The sequence below is a fragment of the Chiroxiphia lanceolata genome, chromosome 2, assembly GCF_009829145.1.
Source record: "Chiroxiphia lanceolata isolate bChiLan1 chromosome 2, bChiLan1.pri, whole genome shotgun sequence".
Lineage (NCBI taxonomy): Eukaryota > Metazoa > Chordata > Aves > Passeriformes > Pipridae > Chiroxiphia > Chiroxiphia lanceolata.
Genome location: NC_045638.1, coordinates 51712560 through 51721327, shown reverse-complemented (window position 1 = coordinate 51721327; position 8768 = coordinate 51712560).

Below are 8768 nucleotides of genomic sequence, written 5' to 3'. Positions count from 1 at the left end.
TAGAGACAGTTTGCAGAGCTGCATGGAAAAACTCTACCTCAGTCACAGGGTTCCTGCATCTTAGTCCACTGAGGAGGAATAGTATGGCAATAAGGAGGCCCTAGTGAGCAGGAAGGCACGTCCAACCTTCTTTGCTGGAGTTCTTCTCCATCAAGCATGCAGATAACAGACAATAAGCAATACAGTGGTCCATATTTAGTCAGCTAAGTACCCAAGTTGCTCTTTTCAAGTCCTTGATAGTCAGCAGAGAGTTTGATACATCCAGAAGAAGATTCAATGTGCTTTAAATCTGAGTTACCACGTTATTAATAAAAAAAATTACATTCTCCGGCAAATAGCCTGGTTCCTAGTCAAAAAATTTACTGTTCCTAATTTTTCCTCTCTATTATGTCTCCCCTTCTACTTGCTAAATGTGCTGACTTGGCACTGGCATCTGAATTTGCACTTAGTAATAATCATTAAACAAAAGTAATGTGTAGTATTCCATTTACCATAGACTTTCTAAATTCTTCATTTGCACAAGTTTCTTGAAGGTTGAAGTGTAATGTCAGGATATGTTTCTTACCTGAAGAATTTGAAACATTAAAAAAGGCACACAGCACACTATGCAAAACAGCCTAGAAATTATTGCAAAACTATTTTATTTTCTGTCTTGTACAATAAAGCATGAAAGAAAAGGTTCCCAGAAAAATGGAATAAAGGAGAGTAATATAATCTGTGGGGTTTGTGCTTTTTATGAGTTATTTTTAATTGGCCAGATCATGAGGTCATTATTTCTGATACTGAATGATGATTTTACAAAATCAGTAGAGTGCTATTAAACAAGGACCTAAATAAAAGGAGGATTCAGTCACCCACACAATGGAGAAAAGAAAATGTAAAATATGTGTTTCTCCCTTATAAATTTCCACTGGATTCGAAATCCGTTAGGAAGCTGAATGTGTGCCACAAGAATGACTTATTCTTTGGTTCAGCACTCAAACTGAAAAGTTGAAGTAAAATGAAAATATGAGGGGGAAAAAGCATTACAAAATGAATAAAACTGTTTGGATAGAATTAAACAAGAGCATTTTCATTGAGTTGGATTCCATAGGTTTCTTTTAATTTCCAGATACTCCAGCATTAAAAAAAAATAATAAAATAAAACAAAACAAAATAAAATAAAATTAAATAAAACAAAATAAAATAAAGAAAAGGAAAAACAGATAGTGTACATGAAAAGTTAGTCCTTGGAGCCATTCAAAACACCACAAAAAGCACGTAGCAGCATTTATCACCTCTCTCCAGAGTAATCTGATTAAAGCACTCATCTGGGCACAATTTCGCCTTGTTGTGCACCTTGGAAGAAACACTTGAGATCGGGTTTCCCTCCTCTAGACTTCCAGACTATGGAGTCTCCTTCTTCACAGTGAGTATTTGTTTATAGCAATTTCATTTCAAAGTGGAACAGGTCCATGAGAGAGAAAGAATAACTAAAGATGCAACACCTGATTGTTCAGTGGTAAACATCTTCTTAGAAGAAAGTAGATACTCAAATTCCCTTTCAAAATCAGATAGGGATGGGTTTGGGGTCTTCAACATGTTAGGTCTGTGTCCTAATCACCAGGATTATAAGAGCTGAAATTACTTCAGCTCTTATTACTTTTGAATCCAGCTCAAAAAAACTGAAACATTGTGCTTGCAGAATGCTGAAACATTGCCAAGACTTTTTTGTTTGATGGTTTTTTTCTTTCTTTGCTTGTTTTTCTTCAGTCAGTGCTGTTCTTTCAATTTGACCGAAATTTGCCACTGGTTTCAAGTTGAATTGTGAATGTTTAATTCAGAAACAGAAAGTGCCCAGCTGCAGTCAATCTGGTCCCAGAGCACCTCAGCCCAAACACCCTCTGCTCCTTTACTCTCCATACCAATCTCCTACTCTTCTAGAGATACAGATCTGTGTCAGCTATCAGAAGATGCCTCTATCAGAAACTTGATTTTATCTCACAGTTGGGAGGTTAAAGAAAATTTGTCTAGTCTAAAGCTCCTAACCTTTTGTCAAATTTCCCATAAAGTTCTGTAAAAGTTTGTACACATTTTTTTGAGTCCCTTGTGTATGAACTCCCTTAACTCTCTACCTGAAGCCATATCATGAAGTGAGCAAAGAAGGTTGCTATGCTGCCACTGCCCTGCAGGCTCTCTAATATCATAAGAAATCTCCCTGAGTCTGAGACAATACTCAGAGTCAGGATGTGCTGCCAAAGGGGCAGCACAACATCCAGCCCATCAGAGAGATTCTGTAGGAAAGACTCAATCCTCTCAAGTGAACACAGTAAGAGTGATTTCTGCCCACCTTTTTTTGGTACTTCTCTCTGACTTTTTTCAGAATTGTTTTTTTCTATGTTCTTTCTGGTTTTTTCCTGTTTTTTTGACTCATGACATGAATATCTATGTGCATTACGATGTGAACATATGCTGGAACAAGTAATACTGGCAAAATTAAAACCAAATAAAACTGATACTATAGACCAGCCACACAAAAGAAGGAGTATTGTGCAGAAATGAGAAGTTGCAGAGCTGGGTTTAGGAAAGGGTCTGAAGACATGTGTTTTATCATTGCTGTTCATGATGCAGGAGGTGATTCAATGATATCGGCAGTATCACTGCTCCCCAAGTCCCAGAAAAGATGCTGTGGAGGCAGGGGTAACACCGCTGATCCTGGCGCCTTTTGAAATTGATGACAATGATTTTTGAAGCAGATCATGCTGCATGAGATATTTTCATGTCTTCACTATAGACATGTAAATATCCCTTCAGTCTAAACCATGTTCTCCCACTACTCAGTAAGGAAAAAGTGCACCTACAAAGAATGATTTATCTCATATGCCTTGGGTGACAATTTTAATATGCAATGACTTGCGTTTTCAGAAAGACCTCTCAATCAGATATAGAGAGAACCAAATAGTTTAAATTAGACAAAAAATGGCTAAACAAAATTTTATATATATATATGTATTTATAAAGAGATGTTATTTCTATTTGAGATTTTGAAAAACTGTGTCAAAGAAGCTACTTTCTAATAATAGACTTTATATTTCTAGAAGAAAACTTCATCATCTGCATGCGGTGTGACTTGGCCTGCATAGAAGTGGCATATTAATATTTTTGTTTTCAATTATTAAAGTTGGAGGGGAAAAGGAGTGAGAAAAACATTTTGAAATACTGAGATTTCAATGTTTTAGTTGTCACAAGATCTGACTTTTCAAGTGCTAAAAATGTGAAATTTGAGGATATTTTTACACGTATGTTTATATGTCACATTTCAAGCTCTCAAAACCCTTACAGAGAATGTTAAGTATTGCCACTAAGTATTTTAAGACGAATTCCTGAAAGAGGCAATTTAAGTTGGACTCATCTGCTGTAATTCAGATGCCTACCATTTGGACATTTGAATCCAACGTACTTATACCCTGTTCCTTTTTATGACTGCTAATAGATCCCATCTCCCAAGGGCAATCATCTTCTGCTAAGATGGGCATTTATAACAGGTCAGAAAAATGGCTTTCCACCTATTTTCCTCCATTCAGTATCAATCACGCCTAAGGTAATTTTCTCAGGTGCATAACTTTTCAATATCCAAAATTAAGGAAGACAGTCCCACTCTAAATATCTCAGAAGAACTCAGGTCTCACAAGTATATGGTCTCCCCATACTCATTAGGTCAGAAAGTGAGGTTGGAGCAGAGCTGCAAACCAAACCCAGCATAACATTTTCTGGGTTGTGCTACCTCCTGTTCCCATGCCTCTGTTTACAACCAAAAGCAAGATCAAGTCCAATTTATGTAGCTATTTGTATGCAAATTAGGGGATATTTTCAGATGTATTCAGCTTCATGTAGGAGACAGGCAGCATTTAAAAATGTGTTTTTTCCCAGGGTGATAGCGAAGTTTTCAGTTTCTATTTTGCTCATCCTGCATTTGTTGGCAGGATGTTGTTCCTGAAGCTGATTTATAAGCATTTTAAAGCCCAGTGTGTCACACACTTCATTGCATCCAACAGGGACTCTGTTTAAGTTTCCTCTCCTTCTCCCCTTCAGCAGAACCTACCTGCTGCCTTCCCCTCTCTCACTATTTCAGACTACCCTCTCACACACTCTGCAATGACAGATGATTCACCTTCCAACTTCACAACTTCACAACCTCTGTTTATCAGACTGTTTCCTCTTCCCATCTCCACCAATCAAGGGTTACTGTTCCCTCCCACCTGGCTGCAGATCTACTTTAATTATTATTTCTTTAAGTGTTTCCATCAAACTGATGCCAGGTTCCAAGAGAAGTACTGTGCCAGTTCTTCTGGAAGGAAATTAGCTTGTTTTGGCTGACACAATAAAGATGTCATGTGCATCTATACTGCAAAACATGAGACTGATCATGAACTAAAGCAAGAGCAGCACAGAAGAGATTAAGGCTGTAAAGCCAGGCATTATCTTGACAAAAGCAAGGACGTCCTAAGTCACCTGCTCTGGGAGAAAAATGATTTCTTTATGTGTGGTGGGAGAGTATGGGTCTGGGGTGTGGTGTTGGAAGGAGTTCCAAGGTCATTTGTGTGGGAAAGAAAATTATAGGAAAGAAAAGAAGGTCCAAATGGAGAGAAAATCTACAGCAGCAATTGGTTTTGAGTGAAGCGAGCCTTTAGATTTAGTGTATATCAAGCTCACTTGGTTCACCAAGTAATAAGTCTAGACTAGCCATAACTACAACATATCACTAAGTACTCACTGTTCTGTGCTTTGCCAAAGAGTGGGAAAACAAACACACAAACCCACATCTTTCATGGTCCTAACCATAGGACTAAAACCACTAAACTTTATCTGGCCTTGCTGCACTCAGATGAGGATGTATCTAGGTTATTATGTTCTTGTCACTTTATTGCTATTTACCTTTCAAAAGGACAAGGTTCTGCTCTTGGTAACACGAGAAGACTGAGCAGTTGATAAATTTGGCTGAACTTGGATGCTGTGTCTGAACTAAGCATCTCCAGGCAGTATCCCTGGGCACTTCAGCTCAACCACCACATGTTAAATTTTTGGAGAAGTCTTTGGTTAGGTTTTGTCCCAAGCCAGCTAAAGTACTCACAGACAATTCCCAGGCATAACTCAGGATGTAACCTAAAGACAACTGCTGTACACAAATGAAACTACCATTTTTAGGACCCCTTTCTGTGTTAGATGGCCACCACACCTTTGAACAGCAAAGGCCATGTCTAATTTAGTTGTGCAGCTGTGGCTGAAGTATTTTAATTCACCTTCACCCTCCCAAAAAAAAAAAAAATTAAACCATAGGACAAGTCAGGAGCTCACAGATGACATCGAAGTTGGGTACCTGGGGCAGTGGTCAGTATACTGGGAGGCAGAGCTGTCTTTCAGATGAATCTTAACCAGTTGAAAAAGCGGTCAGGCAGGAACCTCATGAAAGTCAAATACAAAACTGTACATTGGGGGGGAATAAGCCCTTGCAACAGTACACACCAGGGATCCCCCAGCTGTAAAGCAGTTTGCAAAGAAGGACAAAGAGATCTTTTTGGACACCATGTTGACCACAGGCTCCCAATGTCCCCTTGTGGAAAAGAAAGCCAACAACATTTTGGGCTACATTATGGGGAGCTTGGCCAGCATGTCTCAGGAGGTGGTCTTTTTCCTTACTCACCCCAGGTAAAACACATCTGGAGCTCTGGGTCCACTTCTGGGCTACTCAGTGCAAGGGAGACATGGAAATACTGAAGGGAGCACAGCAGAGATGACCAACCTACTTGGAGACTGGAGCACATGGAGGACAAACTATGAGAATTGGCACTGTCTGTCCTCAGGAAAAAGAGATCATTGCTGCCTGCAACTGCCTATGGGAGAGCACAGAGGTTTCTGAAGCTTTGAGCAAAAGGCCAGACTAGACCTTCAACCTCAGTTGGTTTTTTTATGTCATTCTGCTATATGAAGTCAAAGACACAGAGAGAACCTGTGTGAGCAGAGCTATCCCTACCTATATGGGGGAGGGAGAAGTAACCTTCCTCTCAGCTCATTTCTTCTCCTCTACAATGCCGGACCTGTGGGCAGGAAGAAGAGTTGATAAACACAAATTGATAAAACACAAGTTGACAAATATGATTTCTGTGAAGAGCATCAAGAGGGCAGAAAGATGCAAATTGCCTCTTTGTTTTCTCTCAAAACAATGTTGAAAACAAAGGCAGCACTCCCAAAACAACCAGCTCCAGAGGAAGTACTGTAAGCAGCTAAAGAAACATAGTCTCAAGGCTTGAGGCTTCCCAGGCTTCTCACCAAGCACTTTTAGTCAAAGATCATTCTGGAGGGGAAAAAGGGGGGGAAGAAGGCAGGGAAGAGAAACAGAATGCTATTTTCTAGCTGGTGAAATTATGTGGGACATATTTATCAACAAAAGCTGCTCAGCTCTTTCATAGGTATTTTGCTGCAGTTGTTAAAGTGAACTTTCATGTAAGGTCAGTTGGAAAAGACCATTTATAAAAGGATGACATCCTGGGACACGTTTTGTAGTTGCATGCCAGAAGGGCTGATGCCTGGTTCTTGTCTGCTGTACACAAAAGCAAATTATGAGCAACTCCACAAAGTGGTATAAAGGAATGAAGAATCAGGTCTTTAACCTCCTGATAGGAGATAGGCAGTAAAAGTGGCATTTTGGACATTGAAATAGTAACATTGTATCTCTGTAAGAACATATATATTTCCATTTACAGGGTTTTTGGTTGACTTTTGTGCTAGTCAGGATCCGTATTTGCAATGGTCAAAACCGTAACTGTGTCAGATGGCCACCATGCCTTAGAACAGCCAAGGCCATGTCTAATTTAGTCGTGCAGATGTGGCATTCAGACATGTCCAACCATGTTTTAAGCTGGCTCTGCCTGATAGGAAAAGCCACTCAGCCACTGAGAAAAACATTCAGGTGGTTCAGCCCGTGCTGAACACCAAATTTCTTCTGCTTTGCTCATAATCCTGCCCAAATGAGACATTTAAAGTTAGCTTGAGGTATGTCTACATGATCAGCAATCACAGCAAGAGATGTAGTGAAATACAGCCCCACTCAGCTCCATGCATAAGAGATTACTCTTTAAAAGACTACATTGGTGGCAAACAGATGTTATCTCCACATGCACTCCACCTCTGGATTTTACTAGCCTAAGAGTTCAGAGCTTCAGATCACAGCCAGAGCCAAAACATAGAGAGATTTCAAATCAAGTTATCACAGCAAGACTTTTGGTATTATTAACATTTCATGGCATTCAGGAAGAGACATAGATATTCAGTAAGGAAAGTGGAAAAACAAAACTAATTTTCTTTCTTTATCAGTACTTCATCCTTTATTGTTGCCTTTACAACTTTTTATCTGGCATGTTTTAGTCCTCTCTAGAGGTAAGGGAAACAGAGAGAAACAGAACAGCCAAATATTAGAATATTTTGTGCAAAACATCAGTCTTGGAAAAAGTGATGATGTATTCAGTGATGAGCTCTATAGCGACATAACCACAGAAATCACAGGGTTCTATCTTCATTCAAGGTGAACAGAAATACCTCCAGGAACACAAGATAAATATAATCTGCAGAATTTTCTATCAATTCTTGTGTTAGAGCAGCTGAAATGTAGAAAGATCTGCTCTCCCTACCAATTAACAAAACCACGGTGATCTACCCTGTAATCCCTCAAATTTTTCATATCAGAATATGATTTGTGTATGACTGGATTGAAAGGCAAGACCATCTTCATCCAAGGGCCTGGCCCACTACTCAGCCAAAGTAGTTCATAGCTAATCTGGTTTATGATTTATGTCGCTAAGAAGAAATCTATTCACTTAGCCACAAATCTGGAAGATGCTCACATTTCTGAGTCTGAACAACACAATTAGCAATATATGAGGAGTATACAAACCACACTTGATAGTTTTACACACTTCAATATAATTACTAATGGAGTTTACACACATTTACATTGCAATCAATCAGCTTCAGCCTGTTTAGCAGTAGAGATGACTATATGACAGATAAAATTTTTAGTGTTCCCCAGCAATTCAACCCTCATGGGGTTTCAGTTCCATGAATTTGAAAACAGGATTAATCTTTTCATAGACTTACTCTCCCCATTTCACCTTTCTTCCCTCCATCACCCATCTGCTTGTGGTTTTACATGGGAATGGGGAAGGCCTAGCTTTGGGCCATTTTTATAGTAAAGATTTTTGTATTATGTCTTGTTCTCAAAGTAAAAAGCATATTTTTGCACTATTTTTCTGCCCAGCATTTCCAGATTATGCTCATTTTTTTTACTCCAAGTGATTAAAAGAGCTTCAGTTTAATCTGCAAGGTTTCTCATAAAAGTCCACACAGAGACATATTTTTAATCCATATACTTCTACATTACTGTAGTCATGGTCCTCCAGACCTACAATGAAGCCAAGAGTCTGTGATATGTCCTTTCATATATGGGATGGCGATGGAAACTCTGAAGCAATTCTTCATTTCCTAAACTGGGGACGTAGAGTTTGAGGAAAGTAGGTTTTAGTATGTTGATCCAATGTGCACAAAACCTACTAAATAGTTACTTTTTTCTAGCCAGACCTATATTTGCAAGCATATTTTCATTAAAAACAGTCTCTGTTTGCCTGAATTGACTTCAGGGATACATAAAGAAACAGCACCTACTACAAGGGAAGAGTTCACATAGTATTAAACAAAATAGTCCTAATCCTACATGGAAGCAAACAGGAGAAAATATG